We start from the raw sequence: 20,934 nt of genomic DNA, 5'->3' as shown, positions 1-20,934 counted from the left end.
TATTGGCTGTATAGATGTTTTGTCCAAATGATGGTGTTCTTTGTTGTACAGAAGCTTTTCAGTTTTACATAAGATCCCATTTACAAACTATTCGGTGTTTGGTGCAGAAAGTCATTTCCTGTGGCATTGCATTCAAGGCTATTTCCCACTTTCTTATGGTCAGTGTATCTTGTCTCTGATACATTTAGAGTTGAATTTTGTGCATGGTTATATGTATGGATCTATTTGGATTCTTTTACATGCAGTTATCCAGTTTGACTAGCACCATTTGTTGAAAATGCTGTTTTTTGCAATGTGTATTTCTGGCTTCTTTTTCAAAAATTATGTATCCATAAGTGTGTGGATTTATGTCTAGGTCGTCAATCATGTGATGTCACTGATCAACATGTCTGGTTTTGTGCCATGCTGTGTTTTTATTACTAAAACTCTGCAATTTGGGATTGGGGATGATGATATGTATAGCAGTTCTTTTATAGTCAGGGCTGTTTTAGCTTTCTGTTTTTTTTTTTTTTTTGGTGTGTGTGTATGTGTGTGTGAAACTGAAACAAAGCTGAAAATTGTCCTTTCAAGTTTAGTGAAGAATTATGTGGAGTGCATTGTGTGTAGATTTGTTGTAGGATGGCCATGCTTTAGCATGTTAATCCTCATGACCCATAAGCATTTCTATCTTCTGAGATCATCTTCAACTTTTTTCTTCAATGTCTTAAAGTTTTTAATATACAAGTTGTTATTTTATTATACAAGTTATGCAAATCTTTTACTTGCTTGGTTAGAGTTACCCCAAGGTATTTCACATTTTTGAGGCTATTGTGAAAGTTGTTGTTTCCCTGACTTTTTTCTCAGTGGAATTTGTCATTTTTGTGAATTAATTTTTTATCCACTACTTTGCTGAAATTGTTTATCAGCCATAGGGATCCCTGGTGTAAATTTTAAGGTCACTATGTATACTCTCATATTATCTGCAAATAAATACACTGGACTTCTCCCTTTCCGGTGTTTCTTCCCTTTGTCTCTTCAGTTGTCTTACTGCTCTAGACAGAACTTTACGGACTGTATTGCATAGGTATTGAGAGAGTCGACAGCCTTGTCTTGTTCCTGAGTTTAGTATGAATTTTTCTTCAATCAAGTTAGTGTTGACAATAGGCTTGCTGTAAGCTGTTTATGGATGTCTCTTGTATCTCTATCTCTGATCTCTCATGATTTTTATCATGAAAGAAGGGTGTTGTCTGTTGTCAAAAGCTTTTCTGTATATAATATAATGATCATGTGTTTTCAAAATTTGTTTATATAATGAATCATATTTGTTGATTTACATCTGTTGTATGATTCCCACATCGCTGATATGAAGCCTTTAATCATGTTGGATGATCTTTTTGTATTTTTGGATTTAGTTTGCAAGTATTTTTTTGAGAATTTTTGTTGGGGTTTGTATATATTTTAGGTTTTAGGGTAACTATGATCTTATAAAATAAGTTGGACTATGTTCTTTCTGCTTAAGTTTTATGGAATAATTTGAGGAGTATTGACTTTAACTTTGAAAGTCTGGTGGAATTCTGCAGTAAAACTATTTGGCCCTGGGCCTTTTCTGTTGGGAGACTTATATTTCCACTAGGGGTTATGTATCTGTTTAAATTCCTTATTTGATCTCAATTTATCTTTGATAAGTGATATGGATCAAGAAAAATGTCCTTTTTTTTTTCAAATTTTCCAATTTGGTAGGTTTTTAAAGTATGTCTTTATGATTCTCTGGATTTCCTCAGTGCCTGTTGTTATGTTCCCCTTTTCATTTCTAATTTTGTTGACTTGGATTTTCTATCTCTGCCTTTTAGTTAATTTGACTAGTTTGTTTTGTCAATCTTATTGATTTTCTCAAAGAACCAACTCTTTGATTCATTGATTTTTGCAGTTTTGCTTGTTTCGGTTTATTGATTTTATCCCTAAATTTCTTTATTTCTTCTCATTTCCTTTCGGGTGTGATTTCTTCTTTCAGGTGTGTTGTTCGGTTACTAATATAAAATATCTCCATTTTTTTAATGTAGGCACTTAGTGCTATGAACTTACTTCTTAGAGCTGCCTTCATTGAATCCCTTGAGTTTGGGCACATTGTGTATTTTTTTGTTTGAGTCTAAAAGGCCATTACTTCTGTCTTGACCTACTTTTCACTCATCGGTGATTTGTTCAGTTTCCCTGAGTTTGTAAACTTTTGTTGTTGCCGATATCAAGATTTCATCTATGGTGATCAGATAGGATGCATGGTGTTATTTCAATTTTTTTTGTTTGTTGAGTCTTGCTTTCTATCTGAGTATGTGATCCATTTTGGAGAAAGTTCCTTGAGGTGCTGAGAAGAGGGTATGTTCTTTTGTTTTGGGATGAGATGTTCTGCAATTATTTGTTATGTCCAATTGGTTTGTGACTTCAATTAACACCCACATTTCTCTGTTTAGTTTTGTCTGGATTGCCTGTATATTGGTGATAGTGGGGTACTGAAGTCACCCAACATCAGTGTGTGAGGGTTAATGTGTGAATTAAGCTGTAGTAGTGTTTCTTTTATGAACTTGGATACCACTGTGTTTGGTATATAGATGCTAAGAACCTCAATATTCTCATGGTAGGTTTTTCCTTTGATGAGTATGGAGTATTCTTTCCTATCTCTTCTGATTAGTTTTGAATTGAAGTCTAGTTTGTCTGATGCTAAAATGGGTACAGCAGCTTGCTTCTTAGATCCATTTGTTTAGAATAACTTTTCCTTTTACCCTGAGTACCCTGAGGTGGTATGTAGGTTTTTTTTTCCTCCATCCTTCCTGCCAGTTCCCAAATTATAACACAGAAATTTATCATTAAGTATAAAAGGTTGGCCAATAGCTTTGGCTTTTTCTAACTAGTTCTTATAACTTAAATTAGCCCATATCTTTTCATCTATGTTCTTTTATGTGGTTTGATTACTTTTATTTTGTAAAGCCCACACTGTTTGCTCTGTGTCCCTGGTGTCTCTTTGGAACTCTGCCCTTCTTCTTCCCTGAGTTCTTTCTGCCCTGAAAATCCTGCATAACTATTGGCTGTGGAGGTTTTTATTAAAGTAATCAGAATCATACCTACTCACAGTGTACAAAAAGATCCTCCTACAACAGGGGTGTTTATCCTTGATATGTTTCACACATGCAGCTGAAGGATGGCTCCTGTGTTCACAACAATTCTGTTAGTCTGTGCCTTTTTATTGAGCAGTTGAGACCACTGGCATTAGGAGATACCAATGAGCAGTACTTTCTGATTCCTGTCATCATTTTGTTGCTGCTGCTGCTGCTGCTGCTGTTGTTGTTGTTGTTGTTGTTGTGTGTGTGTGTGTGTGTGTGTGTGGTGTTTTCCTCTCTTTTGATTTGTTGATCTGGGATTATTTGTTCCTTGTGTTTTCTTGAGTGTTGTTACCCTCTTCAGGTTAAAAATTTCCTTCTATCACCTTCTGTAAGGCTGGATTTGAAGATAAAAACCAGCTTAATTTTGGTTTAATCATGGGATTTCTTTCAAGCATAACATCATCTATTATGATTGAAAATTTTATTGGGGGCCGGGCGGTGGTGGCGCATGCCTTTAATCCCAGCACTCGGGAGGCAGAGGCAGGCGGATCTCTGAGTTCGAGGCCAGCCTGGTCTACAAGAGCTAGCTCCAGGACAGGCTCTAGAAACTACAGGGAAACCCTGTCTCGAAAAACCAAAAAAAAAAAAAAAAGAAAATTTTATTGGGTATAGTAGTCTGGCATCTATGGTCTCTTAGAGTTTAGAGCATCTGTCTAGGCTGTCCAGGCTCTTTTAGGTTTTAGAGTCTCCATGGAGACGTCAGGTTATCATCATTGTCTTCTTCCTTTTGGTTTTTGGAAGCAGGATTTCTCTGTGTAGTTGTGGCTGTCCTGGAATTCACTCTGTGGACCTGGTTGACCTTGAACTCAGAGATCTGCCTGACTTTGCCTCCCAAGTGCTAGGACAGGCACCACCACACTCAGTTGAGCAGTCAGGTGTTATTGTAATGGGTCTGTCTTTATATGTTACTTGGTCTCTTTCCCTTGCTGCTTTTAATACTGTTTCTTTGTTCTGTGCATTAAGTGTTTTGATTATTATATGCTGAGGGGAATTTCTTTTCTTGTCCTGTCTGGTTGGTGCTCTGTATGCTTCTTGTACCTTAGGTGACCATACTTTCTATTGTATTAGGTTAAGTGTCTGACTCCATGTTTACTTCCTGAAAGAAACTGATAAAGTTCAGAGAATCCATCTCTTTTTCCAGATGCAGCCTAGCATTTAAGTCAAATGCAACACTTGTTGTTCAAGTGCTAAACACAGCTGGACAGATGCTACTTCTTCTTTTTTTGTTTGTTTGTTTTTGGTTTTTTTGAGACAGGATTTCTCTGTGTAGTTCAGGCTGTCCTGAAACTCTTTCTGTAGACCAGGCTGGCCTCAAAGAGATTGAAATTCACCTGCCTCTGCCCCCCCTGAGTGCTGAGATTAAAGGTGCGTGACAATACTTCCCGGCCAGATGCTACTTCTTAAACTAGAAAATCTGACACAAGATTTTGGTGGCAAGGAAGAGTATGTCTTTGGGTAACCAGACGCATGCCACCCACTGTTGACATACCAAAGGATTACCAAAGTAACACCATAGTGCTTTGGTACAGTACATGGATACTTTGGTAGGTTGTTCAAGAGGCTTTACTAATGTAGAAGACATAGGATAAACTCTAAGCTTGTTGATTCCCTTCATGTTTATAGTCACACAGTGAGCATCCTTGGTAGCATCTCCTATGGTGGATTTAAGGGTTGACCATGAGTAAGGATTTAGCTTTGTGTTCTAGAGGCTGTGCTGTGAGAATATGGGGTGAAGGGAAGTTCTGTTGGGGTGAGCAGGAAGAAGTGGCACAAAAGCCTCTATCTTCTGAGCAATCTAGCATGTGGAAGATAAGGAAGGAAGAAAAATGAGTTCAAGACCAGCCTGGGCTACACAGGGACAGAAAACCTGTCTTGGAAGGACAAACAGAAGTTGTTTCTTGTGCCTGGTCAGAGGGGAGGCTGCTGCTGTTGCAGACAGTGGTGATAACAAAAATCTGTTTTTCGAATTATCTATTATTCCACAGCTCCGCTGTCGGACCAGGCTACAGATTAAATTTGATATTTTATACTAATGAAAAAATGCAAAAAGAAGGCCAAGAATTGGAGATCTAGACTGAAGCCACATGTCCTTTGCTTTCCCAGAGCTGCTGTCACCACATCAGTCTTATTTAGTGATGGAGGCAGAAGTAGCGCCCCTGCCAAAATAACCAGGCTGGACATAGGCGCAGCCTCCTTCAAGGGCTCCCTTCATCTGGGAGAATAGCATTGTGAAAGACTTATCAAGAGTGTGCATCCCTTTGTAAACCACACCTACCGAACCGGAGGCTTGCTTGTCAGGGATAGGCAGGCATGCCACTCCTCAGCTGCCCCTGCCCTCCGCAGACACTTTTGATCGTCTCATTAGAAGAAGGGCTGGTCGCCTGCGTTCTCACATCAAAGCATCCCAAGGACCCACGCTGCCTTTTGCACTAGGGAAGGCTCCTTGGCCACAGGCTGCTGCCTGATTACTTTTGCAGACCGGGAATCCTGACATGAAGTTTGAGAAGGCAAATGATGAGGGGCCACAGTAATTCCTCAGAAGAGCCAGGGCTCAACTTGATCTTGCGTGTGTTCTTTAAACAGTGTAAGACTCTCTGAGCTTTTTTGTGCTGTGAGCTTCAGCCTCCTGGGGTGGAGAGACAGGGAGGGGAGACACTCAGAGTAGCCCACCACAGCCAAAGTTTATTTTTAGAAATGTGTTCTCATCCCTCAAATGTCAGTATTTTCAAAAGTCTTTCTTCCACATTGTGTGTGATGCATGCAGGCAGATTTTCCCAACAATTAAAGGATTTGAAACATATTACTTTCTTTTTAAAATAAAATAGCCTACTCCCCCAACTTCCACATTTGCCCCCTGACCTACCTTTGGCTGGTTTATTTATTCAGAAATACCATTTTTTTGACAAATTTAAAATATGTCCTTACAAATCCATCAAGAGATTATTCATTATTTACTTAATATGAATTTTAAAAGCACTCAGCAGAGCTCACTATGGGGAGCTTTTCTCAGCTTTGCTATCTGCTCTACTGCTGCAGTGATTGGATAATTAATTGGCTAGCACTTGGAAGCTCCAGGTGAGATAGTTGGCTCTGGGTAACTGCTTGACTCCTGTTGTTTCTGGGAAGTTCAGTATGTGGTGTGTGTGTGTGCACGTGCGTGTGCATGAGTGAGTGTGAATGTGTTAGCATGTGTGTGAAAGTATGAATGTGTGTGTGTTCATGAGTAAGTGTGAATGTGTGTTAGCATGTGTGTGAGAGTGTAAATTGTGTGTGTGCATGAGTGAGTGTGAATGCGTGTGTGTGCATGAGTGAGTGTGAATGCGTGTGCATGTGTGCATGAGTGTGAATGTGTGTATAGGTGAGAGGTCGACTCCCAGGATCTTTTGCCATCCACCTTAGAAACTGAGGCGGGATCTCTCACTGACTGCTTTGGCTTGACTGTCTGGCCAGTGAGCTGCCAGGATCTCCTTAGCTCCATCCTCCTTTCTGCCTCGTAGTGCTGGGATCGCAGACACACCCACCCACACCCAGCTTTTACTTGAGGGCCAGGGATCCAAACTCAGGCCATTATGTTTGCACAGCCAGCACTTTACCCCGTCCTGTGCTCTGCACGCCTCCGAGTGGTGGGAGAAGCCTGAAGAGTTAAGCATCAAGCATTAACCCTCTGCCCTTGTTTATATACCTACTTTAACTTTGTTTTGCTTGGATTTCTGAGGTCAGTCAAAGCAAATATGTGTACAGTTTTGAGATGACTGTGTATAAACTAAAACCTTTTTTGTCAAAACTGCTAGTGCGTTTATTCCTTTAGACAAAGCCTAAAGGAAAACTGGCTCCTGCTATGAATAGAAGGGGTTTCCTGAAAGTCTAAGAACTTTTAGGGCCATCTCCCCATCGAAACACAAATGCACAGCACACTGGCAAAGTCCGCAACTATGTAAGACACTCTGCGCTTTCTCTAATTTAAACATTAACATTTTTGTTTATTAGGAAGTTGATATGGTATAATGAAGTAGAGACATATTTGATTTCAAATAAATTTTATGTGCTAACATTTAAATACATATATGAAAATAATTATTAGATAAAGCTATATAAAATAGTAGGCAAACATTTGCAGGATGATATTAAATACTTTCAAATTAAAAAGAGCCCATTACTTACTTTCTTAATTGTGTGTGTGGGAGGGGTAAATACCAAATTGGAGGACTCAGGTCTCTCCTTCCACCGAGCGGGTCACCATGAGGGATCAGACTCTGGTGGCCAGCATGTCACCTGTTGAATCAACTCACAGGCCTTTAAACATAAACCTTAACAGCTTATGCTGGAGAGATTGTGGGAAAAGGGAACACTCCTGCATTGCTGGTGGGAGTGCAAGCAGGTGCAGCCCCTTTGGATGTCAGTGTGGCGATTTCTCAGAAAATTAGGAAACAACCTACATCAAGACCCAGCAATACCACATTTGGGTATATATCCAAAGGATGCTCAATCATGCCACAAGGACATGTGCTCAACTATGTTTATAGCAGCTTTGTTTGTCATAGCCAGAACCTGGAAACAACCTGAATGCCCCTTGACCGAAGAATGGATAAGGAAAATGTGGTACATTTACACAATGGAGTACTACACAGCAGAAAAAATAACAACATCTTGAATTTTGCAGGAAAATGGGTGAAGCTAGAAAACGTTATTTTGAGTGAGGGAACCCAGATACAGAAAGAAAAGTATCACATGTACTCACACATAAGTGGTTTTTAAACATAAATCAAAGAAAACCAGCCTAGAAATCACAATCTCAGAGAACCTATACAACAATGAGGACCTTAAGAGAGACATACATAGATCTAATCTACATGAGAAGTAGAAAAAGACAAGATCTCCTGAGTAAATTGGGAGCATGGGGAGCTTGGGGGAGGGGAGAAGCAGGGAGGGGAGCAGAAAAAAATATAGAGCTCAATAAAAATCAATAAAAAAATTAAGAAAAAAACACAAACCTTAAAATCACACTACCATTTTCCCATTAGAAACCTTTGGTTTGGAGGAAATTGTTCAGATTTTATTATAGGAAGGAAAAAAATTGATATTCATTAAATGGAAGGCAAACCATTAACCATTCTATTATTGATAAAGGTCAGTTTCAGTATTTGAACTGTGGTTTTTTGGTTTCATTTTAATTTTGAGACAGGACCTTGCTATATAGCCCAGGAATTTCAAGCCTGGCATCCTCCTGCCTCAGCCTTTCAAATGCTAAGATTACAGGCATGGACCCGCATGCCCAGCAAAGTAAAACTTTTTATGTTACTTTTAAATTAAGATTTTAGAATTATTTTTGAGAAATTCATTCATGAGTACTGTGTCTACAGCCTTTTCGAACCCCTGTGCCCTCTCTATTTCCTTCTCTGTTTCTTCCTTCTTCTGAGAGGAGAACATGTGTATGAGCTCATAAGCAGAGTTTTGGAAAGAGAGTCAGAGATAAGTAAATCTGGAAGTAAAGGCATGTCAGGGCAATAAAGGTATGACAACAGTCTGGTAAGCTTTGGACTAGGTGGTAACCACGACCAAGGAAGGGGCATACGAAAGCCAACTAGGCAAAATAACAAAGCCAGGTGTCATTAACCATATACGTCATTGGCCACTCCGGCTCTGGCATGACAAGCATATGAGTAAAGTAGTCCTGGTAGCAGAGATGAGTGGTACACAGGCCAGCATCATAGGCTGCCTGTCCCCTGCTGGCGCTCATACTCAGGATTGCTCTTTGCATGGAATATCCAAGTCACTGGTGTGCTCCTGAGACTGTGTCCGTCTAGCATGGACTCCTCCAGCCAGAGTCTGTGCTCACAAGCATCCCCATAGAATAGTGTGATCCTTACCAGGTCTGCCATAATCTAAGGCACTCTCCTTTTAACGTTTTTTTTTAAACGTGTCTTTGTTTGTTTCTGTTGCTACAGGAGAATACCTGAGACTGAGTAGTTTAAGAAGAAAAGAAATCAGAGCCAGTGAGATGGCTCAGTGGATAAAGCACTAGCTATGGAAGCCTGAAGACCTGAGTTGGATCCCCAGAACCCATGTAAAAATGGAAAGAGAAAACCACAAAGTTGTGCTCTGTCTTCCACGTGTGCATTATGGCACATGTCTACCCCAATGATGGCAGAGGATACAAAGTAATCCCACACTAGTTCAGAATTATGTATAATAAAGGGTTATTTATTTAGGGGAGACTCACAGATCACTGTCCTAGATCACAGTCCTCTGCATGAATGGAGAACAGGAACAGAGTGTAGCAGCTGGAAGAGAGAGCAGGAAGCAAGAGAGCGGGCACTGGCTTTACCGCTGCATTCGTAGTATAAAAGACCATGCCCAAGTGGGCTGGTATCGTAAAGGATATTGGCTGAAGGTGCAGAAGGAGCTCCCACAGCACCCCAATAATCAATAGAATAAAAATACCTTTAAAAGAGTCTAGGAGGTGGTGCACACTTTTAATCCCAGCACTCAGGAGGCAGAGGCAGGCGGGTCTCTAAATTTAAGTCCAGCCTGGTCTACAGAGCGAGTTCCACGACAACTAGGACTTCACAGAGAAAATCCTGTCTCTAAAAAATAAACAAGCTTTTTTTTTTGAGAAAAGGAAATTACTTCTGACCATTCAGAAGGCTGAGGCAACCGAGGTCAAGGGATTGCACCCGGTGAGGGTCTTCTTGCTTATGGGAATTCTCTGCAGATTCTTAGGAATCTTAGGGCAACAAATGACAAGCAGAGCAAGAAAGCCCGAGAGCCTGTGCTGTTAACGAAGCTGCTGCCTTATTACCACATTAGTCCCGGACTCTAGGAAGAGATTAAGTCACTCCAAAAGGCCGATCTGTTCATTCCACAATGATCTCTTCTCCTACCATCAACAATATGACTTTGAAGATTAAATCAAATTTAGGGGAAATTTTCAAACCATAACTGCACCCCTTTTCCTTTGGCAAGTGTATCTGCACAGTCTTCAGGCAGGTCTCTTAGACATTATCCACTCCCTCTGATGGGAGAGCCTTCTAGGCCAGCCTCACAGCTGACCATCACAGAACCCTGGCGACTCTGGTCTCTGTCAGATGCTGGAGTGTGCTTAGCTGGAGAAAAAGAGACAGTGGGTGCAGTCAGGGGCTAGCGGAGCATGAGGACACATGGAAATGCTTACATCCATTGAAAACGCTGATTTGCAAAGTAGTACCAGACTTCCTTATTACTTAAAAAAATGTAATTCTTGTGCTTTTACTGTTAAAATATTCTGGAAGTTGAACAGGAAAATTAAATTGAAAATAAATCTAAGTTAATTACAGATGCAAAACTTTTAAGTGTAAGTATCCCCCACGTCCATTTCCTTTACTCAAGGTTCATGCTCTGCGGATGGCTCAGAGAATTTCTTGTTCATTATGGAACTTTATTTTTATATTTCAGCTAAACTCAAGGGCAGAAAAGCTAAGATGCTCTTGCATTTAGATGAAACACCCTTTCTGGCTGAGCCGTTTCCGTTTGAACTAAAGATAGCAGTGGATATGCTTCTTAGCTTCCATTTCAACGCCCCTCCCCCTATTTCCTAGTGTTGTGTGCATGCTGTGGCCTTCTGTGTTTGGTAGTGTGTCATTTGTCAGTTTGATGGGACTGAGAAGCACCTAGATGAACACAGACCTCAGGGTGTGTCTGTGGTGAGGGTGTTTCAGGAGAGGATTAACCAAGGGCATGGCAGAGACCTACCCGGAATATGGGCAGAACCTTTTCATAGGCTGGGGCCTCAGATGGAATAAAATGGGAAAAGGGGAAGGATTATGCTAACACAGACATCATCCCTCTGCATCCTGCTGACGTGAGGTGAGCGCAGCCACAGCGCCCCTGTAGGCCTGGGCCGGCTGAGACCTCCTGAACAGTGAGACACAACAGGCATTTCTGTCACAATGATGGAAAGGCTGCCCGTTCGGCTAGACCCAGAAGACAGCCTCAGCCTGGCTGCCACCCCACCACCCCGGTATTTGACATGACAACAGCTCCATTATACTGACTCCCCGAAGTCACCTGTGTCCTCACAATGCTGTTTCTCAATAGGTGCTAAACCAGTGAAGTGGTGTAAAAATAACATTTGGCTCAGGAACAGAGTCTTGTGTCTCAGACCTTTCTATTGTTCATGGTCATATATGTCACATGCTCTTCCTTTAAAGCCGCAAGCCCCTTCCTCGGGGCAGGTACCTTTATCCACCGGTCTCCTCCTTTCAATCACTAGCTCCTCAGACCTTGAGTTTCAGCTGAGCTAATCTCTTACATGCCCTGCCACCCTGCCTTGCATTTCCCCTCCTCACCTTCCTTCCACACCTTTTCCCCTTCTTCCAGTACCAGAACAGAAACACTGGGCCAGTTCTCCATACCCAGACTTCTTTTTCTTCTCTGGACATGAAACACCACCAGACTATTTTGTAATCTTCCTTGTTTTCTCAGTATCTCTTTCTGTTTAAAGATTCCTTCTTAAAAAAAAAAATCACACAAGCGCGCGCGCGCGCGCGCGCACACACACACACACACACACACACACACACGAGCCACCGTGAGACAGCTCCCTCCTTTCACCACATGAACTCCAGATGTCATGCTCAGGTTCTCAGGCTCAGAGGGAGAGCCGTTGCCCACATCCATCTTGCTGCTCCCTCCAGGTGCTGTCTTAAGCGCTATTTCTTCCTAAAGATTTATTTTAATTGCCTCTATGAATTTTTCCTTTCTTTCTTTATTTTCAGTGATTACCTTAATACTCCTTTGGTCCCAGGCTTGTTCATGCAAGTGAAATGATACGCGTTTGGTGGGTAAAAAGCTTGTGACACTTGCAGAAAGCAACCTGCAACCTCAAAGGTCCCTTCTGCTTCACACAGCTGTGGTCAAGCCGCTCCTCCTTGTCACAGCCACAGAGCATGGCAGTAAATGGGGACACTATAAGTCACTTTGTGTGGGCAGCTTAAGGGGATAGTTGAGTCTATTGTTCTCATGCAGTTTGTTTGCATGAAACTAAAGGCTTTAGTGGGTGAACCAATAGCTGTATTATAACAGGAATTCGGAAGCAGAGACATCAGGGCTATATCCCCATTGATTAGAACACACCCCAGGACACACAGCGGAAACTTGTGATTTAGAGCAAGGTGTTAATAGCCGACTCTCTACCTACCTTTCCTTACTCGAGAAGCAGAGCGCCTGACATTGCTTCCACACCTTTCTGTCTCTAGGTTCTGATACTGTTGAAATTTGATAAATGTTTATTTCTAGATACTAAGTTCTGGTCTGTGCCTTATGTAACTCGTTCTTCTCACCAGAACTATACGAGAGTCAACTGCAGGGTTAGCAACAGCAAAGAAAATATAGACTATAATACGTTACAGCTCCAACATCTGCACTTCAGAACACAGAGGCAAAACTTGAAAGGTTCTGACATCTGTAATTAGCTGAAACAATTAGCAACGTTCATCGTCAGAGGTGCATGACAAGGCCCCGCACATAAGACTGGCTGCCTGCAATGCGCACTGCACCCAGGAGTGGGCTGTGTCTTAGTGGCCTTTTGAAGGCCCTGGGCTTGCCTCTTCCTGCCCTCAAAAGGCAGAAAAGATCACAATCAGATGTGTGTTTATCTATTGTTGTTCCCCCTTTGCTTCTTTGCGAGCGTCTGTGTGATGTGTGTGTGTGTTTAAGTACTTGATGCTTTTGTGTGTGTAAATGTGGGTTCTCACATGCCATGGTTCACTAGTGGAGCCTAGAGGACAGTCCTGGGTGGTAATGCTTGCCTTCTGCCTTCTTAGTCCTTGCATCCACCAGACAAGCTACCCCTTCCTCATTAGCTTCAGGGGGACCCTCTTATCTCTGGCTCTCATTGTGTTGAGCTCTGGGGTTACACATGAGCGGTGGTGCCAGATTGACATAGTTTCTGGGGGATCCAGACTCAGTGCCAAGTGCTTCCCTACCCCAGCTGCCTCCCCTGTCCTGCAACAGTCATTCATTGCATTGGGCAAGAATTAGCGTGAATATGTGCTTTTCTGGGTGTATTTCACAGCGCTAGAGGAAGTATTTTGTTTTGGCAAGTATATAACAGCCATTCCAGTTGGGTGCAACGGCCTGCGCTTGTACTCCCAGCACGTGGCTGTCCAGAGCAGGAGGATTTGAAGAACAGGGACAATTTAGGTTACATGACAAATTCAGGGCCAGCCCGGGAGGCAGAAGGACATCCTGCCTCACAAACCAAACATCCCAAACAGAATCAAATATAAGCTACTCAAACCCTACTGTGTTTCACTAGTAAATTTCTAAGGTCTGTTTTGAATGTATATGCATTCCAATTTTATTTTCTCAGGTAAGAATAGTTTCTCAAACTTCTTAAAACCCGTGTTTTAAATTTTTTTCCTACAATGATTTACTGGGGTGATGGTGACTTTCTCCATTATTTAAGGAAATGTTTTTGGCCAGAATGATTTTAAAGGCAGCCCCCTCTTTTTCTCTGGACAGCTATGTGCAGGAAGGGACTCAGCGGATAATTTTTCACTGTCTCCTCCCACCCAGAACTATGGTCTTTTCCTGAATTTTTCAACACCCAGGAGGTTGGGTGCTGAGGGCAGCAATGAAGTCATTCTTGTCCCCTTGTTTTTCTCCTGGGTTTGGTTAATGATGTACTTGTCAGAGGTGAGAGTATTTATTAATCTTCCTGTTGTTTCCTGCTTCCTGGGTGTCACCAGCAGCGGTCAATCTCCTCCTAGGCACAGTTCCCCAGTCCCACAAGGGGTCTTCTGCCGTCGCTATTTTCATGAGCTTAGAAACTTTTCTTTCTGTTTCTTTAAGACTGGGAACAGGGTATGGGAAATATAGCTCAATGGTAATGAATCCTTAGATTCGATCCCCAGCACACACATGCACAAACATGCCCCCCACATGCATTCCACCCTCCTTTGTTGCTTTCCTGTGTCTGCCATCATTAAGTAGTTCCTGTGTTAATTGTACCGACTCTATTCTGTGAGTATGCCAGCTGTTCTCAGCTCAAACCTCGATGATGCTGAGACCTGATGTAAGAAGAGACAGTCCCCTCGGCTCTGGAGGTGATGTGGTGCTGTAGGGGAGGAAGCTAGCTGTTGTAGACACGGATGGAAGGTGGAGGGGGAGTCCTAGAGGCTGATGTGCCTGCAAGGAACCGGTCTTGGAGATATGCTATTATAGCAGCAGCCACACCTTGTCTTATTGTCTCGGAGCTGCAGCCTCGTGTTCATGAACTATAGAGCAAGCCTGGAGAATGGAATGACAAAGCCATGTATGTCAGGGGCAATCTGCTTATGCAAAATGAACAGAGATGTGTTATTTTAAAATTTATTTATTTTTGGTAATTTAAAGAAATGAGCAGACAGAAAAGCAATTAGTGTTCTTTCAAAAAGAAAATAAGATTTTTTAAAGCCCCCAAATGTAAAAACTGACATAAATGGAAAAAAAGGTGGTCTTGTTTTTCTCTGTTTTGTTAACAGTGGTGAATACATAGTCCTTTCAGTGGCTTGTTTCTAGGAAGCTTCTATTGTAGGGACTAGCAAAAATGCTCACTGTTGCATGCCAACATAATGGGGTGGTACTGAAAACATTTCAGTTGTTTGTTTGCTTTTTGACACAAGTTTTCTCTGTGTTACAGATCTGGCGATCCTGAAACTCACTCTGTAGACCAGGCTAGCCTCAAATTTACAGAGATTCACCTGCCTCTGTCTACCAAGTACTGGGATTAAAGCCATGTGCCACCGCCATCTGGCCTGAAACCATTATAGAGAGTGCAGTTCAGTCAGTGAAGGATTGATTAGGCTCTTACCAGCTTCCCTTGATGTCAGTCCACAAGACTTTCCTCTATCTGGTTCTCAGACCCCACCCCCACTGCCTTGTACTAAGTCCCACTCTGGTCTCTGCCTCATCCGGCTCTGGCATGCTTTAGTCTAGCTGTGGTCCCCGCTTCCCTTCTGCCCTAACCCTGTAGGCTGGTGAGCTCCTCCCTTTCTGACACATGATCCTTGTCCTGGGCTTGCTCTGTCTCCTTCCTCAACCATTTACTTGGCATTGCTCCCTTGAGGTTCTGCATAAAATCCAGTGATCCTCCAACGTAGGTATTTCATTCTAGTGAAGCCTCTTCAAAAAAATCTTGTATAATTAATTAAAATAATGATGTTGGGATGGGATTTAGGGCTTCACACACATTAGGTTGGGTGGGGGCACATCGGTAGGAAGTACGTCAGGATACATACTTGCTCCGATTGGACCCGGTAGGAAATGCAGTCTTATGGGTTTGTCTGTATAAGCCTCTGCAAAATTTGACTCCTTGTCATTTCCTAAAAACTGCAGAACGGACCTGACCAGAGCCCATCATCCTGGGCAGTATTTAAAGCTTGCTTCAAATCTGGCTCAACAATTGTGGAACTTGTCTCTCTCTTGGAAATCTCAGGTTTAGCACTGAGAGTTCACCAAGGCAGGGAATTATGGCAGCAGATGGCAGACAGCAGCAGGAACAGCTGGGAGCTCACATCTAGTACCACAAACAGCAGCAGAGCAAAGGAATTAGAAATGGATCTTGAAACCTTCCCCAGGGACAGAGTTACTCCAGAAAGGCCCTACCACCTAAGCCTTTGCAAACAGCATCACCAGCCCGTATTTAAATGCCTGAACCAAGTATTTAAATGCCTGAGAATATGGAGTGTATCTTATTCAACCCACTGCAAGGTCTCTGGGGACTTGGTGTGTAGTTGTCTCAGGACCTCAGTGTTAAGAGTGAAGGGGGGAGGGGAGAGCTTGTAAATTCTTCCTGGGGGAGTACATGTCTGTGATAATGGAATTAGAGGCCATTGGTGAAAATTACAGAATTCTCTTGTCTTGCTCAATGCAGTCAGGGCAAACAACCAGTTTATCATTGCAAATAAGTTCTTTCCATTGCAGGACAGTGGACAGCTGAGGAGGACACTGGGTGAACGTTCTTTGTTGGTGTGGGTACCGGCTAGGAGCCACTGTGGTCTGAGGTCTTTCCAAGAGACTTCTAAGTGAGAACACATGTTCTAGGAGCCACAGAGTCACATGACTTCCCTGCAGGGGAAGATGCCGAAGGCTACGGCTGGCAATGCAGGACTTTGCTTCTAGCTCTGAGAGAGACAAGATGAGAAATAGCCCCCAGGCCTGCAGTTAGGAAGATCCCTGGCTTTGCTTTGGGCATTACTGTTTTTTTTTTCTGCTTTGGAGTTAGGGGACATGTTTGCCTTCTCTGAGCGCCATTGCAACCCAGCTTCTCAAGCTTGCGGGTCATCACCTCATAACTGAATGTAGGGAAGGAGTGAAAAATTTGGCATCACTAAAGTGTTTGGTAATGCCCACGTGCCAAAAATTAATTTAAAATCAAAGTTGTAATGAAGCAGGGATCTTTCTGGCAGGGTTTGCCTGTGCTGCATCACCAACTTCACTGCAGCCTTGGAGCTGAAGACACAATGTGCACTTTGTACTACGAGTTGTATCGTGCCAACACCGTGCCAACACCGTGCCAACACAGTGCCAACACCGTGCCAACACCGTGCCAACACCGTGCCAACACAGTGCCAACACCGTGCCAACACAGTGCCAACACGTATTGCCCGAAACACCTCAGCGTTGACACTGTGGTATGTTATGAACTCCAGTGTTCTGGTTTCACATGCATAGCTTTGTGTTCTTACAAAATGTAATGGTTCGATTACAGGCAGCAAAGGCTCATAACATTTTCTTTCCATTATCGTGCAGCACATAATATCAAATCAGTGCGCCTTTGAATTGTATTGTGTTCGAATGTTTGATTTTAAAAGCACTGAATTGTTCACTTGTGTTTCTTTTAAAAAATTTGTTCAGGGGCTGTCATGGTGGTTTGATGAGTAAAGACACTTGCTATCAAGCCTGACTAGCTGAGTTCGAGTCCCACAACTTATATGGTGGAAGGGGAAAACTGAGTCTCACAAGTTGTTCTCTGACCTCCACATGTGTGTTGTGCTGCCTGTATTTCCCTCAAAATAAGAAAAATGCACACACACACACACACACACACACACACATATATATGCACATATAAATGTAGATACATAAATATATTATAATTAAATAAATTTTGGTTTAGGATTAGGATATAATTTCTAATCATTTTGTAACTGGCACTAATTTGGTACTTATGTGATGTGTCAGTCTCAACTCTGACGATTATAAAATCAAAATATGAATCACCTTTGAAAAACATTGACGATAATCTGCACCCTGTCATATCAACCACTCAGTCAAGATTAATTCTTATCATTAGTATCCCAGTAACCCCGGAATTAGTATCCAAATTTGTTTTACTCTTTAATAAATGTTAGACTAAACGTATACTAAAAGGTGATGATGATGGTGATGATGAAGATGATGATGGTTTGAGACTGGTTTTCGTGTCCAGATTGGCCTCAGACTTTGCTACATAGCTAAGAATGACCTTGAGATCCTCCTATGTCTACATCCTGAGTACTGGGATAACAAATAAATGCCCTTGTATTTGATTGATGCAGTGTTGGGGGACTGAACCCAGCAAGGCAGGAAATCTACCAAGTGAGCTATATCTCAGGTCAAAAAGTCTAGAGTGAAAAATATGTAAGAATCCTTGATCAATCCTGAAATAACCGTCTGCCTATATTAATGAGTGGATAGGGTTAAATGTATGAACAATAATGTGACAGTGGGGTGGATCATTGAGCATATTCACGATACCACTGAAGTTTTCCCTTATGTGTGACCCAGCCATTATGTCACCAGGAGCTATGACTCCTGGTCAGTGTCCCCTGCAGGGAAGGCTGTAGCAAGGACATTGCAGCCCCAGCAGGCTAATTTTGGTGAAGGAAATCACCTCAGCAAAGCTGTGTCCACATATGATGTGGGCCGGCTGGAGTCATAGAGCGGCTCCCCTGGGCCATTTATAAGGAGATGTGGAGGTTCATCCATAAGAGGACAAGCTGTCTCTGCTGCACCTACTGAAGAACTCAACTACAGTGGCATATTATTTGTGTTTTAGTAAATAAAGCCTGTCTGAAGAGCAGAGGACAAAGCAGCCACACTAGTCAGCCAAACAGGCCAGGGAGTGGTGGCACACACCTTTAATTCCAGGATTCGGGAGACAGAAGTTCAAGGCGACCCTGGGCTACACAAAATCGATCCAGAAACAGATCCAGGTGGTGGTGGTTCACACCTTTAATTCCAGTGTTTAGGAGTCACACACCTTTAATCCCAGCACTAGGGAGGTGGAGACAGGAGTGATATAGCTGGGTAGAGAGAGGAATATAAAGGGGAAGAGACAGGAACTCACTGGAGTGTGGAGTCTGAGGATTCATAGAGACAGGATCTCACCCTTTTGGGCTGAAGACTGGTAGAGGTAAAGGGTCTCTCTAGTGGTTGGCTGCTTTGCTTTTCTGATCTTCAGCTTGGACCCTGATATATGCCTCTGGGTTTTTATTATTTGTATTACTACACAGGGTTTCACACATATGGCAGTAGCCACCTGGATTAAAAAAAATCAGGTAATAATTGCTTAAGAAAACTGTAATAAGTGTAGTTTGATTCAAATTCTGTTGTTTCTTTCCAAGTACTTTCGTGCGGGACAATTCTGTATTCTGTCAATTATGTTTTAAATAAACGCTGATTGGCCAGTAGCCAGGAAGGAAGTATAGGTGGGACAACCAGACAGGAAGTAGAGGCAGGGCCAGGAGAACAGGAGAATTCTGGGAAGGAGGAAGCCCATTCCTCCTGAGTCCTGTCCAGACACCGAAGAAGCCGGTTGTGACCTGCCCCACTGAAAAAGGTACTGAGTCATGTGGCTAACATATACTAGAATAATGGGCCAAGCAGTGTTTTAATGAATACAGTTTCTGTGTGATTATTTTGGGGCTAAGCTAGTGGGACAGCCGGGACAAATAAGCAGGCCACCATGTTACAGTACTTCAGAAGTCTGCCTGTTTCCTCCACAACTGTGTCACCCACGGTGCGTGGTGATCTTACATTTTTCCTGCTCGGCTTTTGTTCTAGACTCTTTTCACCAATCTCCTCTAAGATGCCAGTCTGGTGGTACCACTTTCTTTCTTAACATCCTCCAGCATCCCCCGGATGGCTTCAGTAGAAGGTCCAAACTACTATACCCTGCTTCCCTCTGCAGCCACTTCCACCCTGTGCCGAGGCCCATACTCAAGCAACCCCAAGGCCTCTTGTGCATCTCTACTGTTGCTTGTGAAGTAGACAGCTGTGTCCCTCTGCCTTTCTCCTTGAATTCCATTCATCCTTCCTATGACATGCAGACTCCTGCCTCCACAGACTACGCCCAGGCATGCCCACTCTGTCTCTGCTCCCTCTTCCATGTGAACGGTCTCATCTCACTTTTCTGGGAATTGTGGAGACTCTGATTACTACCAAGTCTATAATCAGCCATGTGGCTTCTCTTTCTTTCTGTTGATGGTCCATTCTGCACCAAAGATGGATTCTTGGTTTGTGTTTGGGATGTCTTCCTGTACCTTCATTTTTATCATCCTGGCTGCTCCTTGTAGCCTCCTACTCTATGCAGAATTAATTCCATTACATCCAAACAATCTTAATGCTTTTCTTGATGCTCTTGAACCTCTCCAGTTACTCTTCTATGTCTCTCCTTTTCATGTCCACAATTCTTAGAAAAGCTGTCTAAGCATGCTACTTTACTGCTCTTAATGCATTTTGTGTTGAAAAAAAAAAAAACCCCGAGTCTCAGTAAATTAAAAACAAAGATGGACTTATTATTCTGGAGGATTAATAACACAGTACCTTCTTGATTTCATAAGAGTCTCATATGATGTTCAACTCACAGAGGAGAAGCATGAAGCTGGGGCCAAGCATGGGGACAAAATCTTGCCTTGGTGAGATTGAATCAGTTCCTACAAAAGTGAGAACTCACTCATCGCTTATGAAAGGCTTTGACCTCCTTTTGTGCTCTGATCATCTCAGAAGGTCTCTACCTTACCATGATGCTATATTGACCACAGTTTTAGCACATTTAGAAGGGAGTGGGGGATGACAAACTATAGACTTGTCTCATCTTTCTCCACGTCTACCAGACTTCTCTTCTGCTGCTTTGAGGTCAGATCAGCAGCCGGTGACTGCCTCACAGGAGATCTGTTTCCCCAGTGATTCCGATGACCTCCACCAATGATCTGCCAGCCTTTCTGTACTGTGCGCTTGCAAGATTTTTCCACCTTTGCCACACTCTCTGTGGGTGGTCTCAACTTGGCTTAGCTTTCAATACCATTTATTTGCTGATGATTCTTCAATTTATAGTCTCAGTGCAAAACATTTCTTTCAACTCCACACCCACATAACCAGCTCCATCTTCTTCTTCTCAGTCCTGTGTTGCATTTGGACACAAATCACAAATTTACTATGTCCCAGAATGAACTCCTGATTCTTGCTATTTCAATACTGACTTTCTGTCTCTCTCATGTCAATAGATTTTCCCGTGCACAGCTTGTTCAGTTTGTCTTGCCTTTTTACTTGCTGCTGTAGCCAGTTTGTCAGGAGTTCCTACTTAGTCCACCGCTAAAATGTAACTCGAATGCTTGGTGTGGCGGTTCATACCTGCCACTCTAGCACCTGGAGGGAGAGCCAGGAAAATAGCTAACTCAAGGCCCACATAGTCTCTATAGCAGATCTTGTCAACCAACCAACCAACCAAGCAACCAAATGTATCTTGAGTCTATTTATCACCTCCTCTTTTCTCAGTGTACTGTAAGCCACTGTCAGCTTT

The sequence above is a fragment of the Arvicola amphibius genome, chromosome 6 (genome assembly GCF_903992535.2).
Source record: "Arvicola amphibius chromosome 6, mArvAmp1.2, whole genome shotgun sequence".
Taxonomy (NCBI): domain Eukaryota; kingdom Metazoa; phylum Chordata; class Mammalia; order Rodentia; family Cricetidae; genus Arvicola; species Arvicola amphibius.
This window is presented reverse-complemented; position numbering follows the sequence as displayed.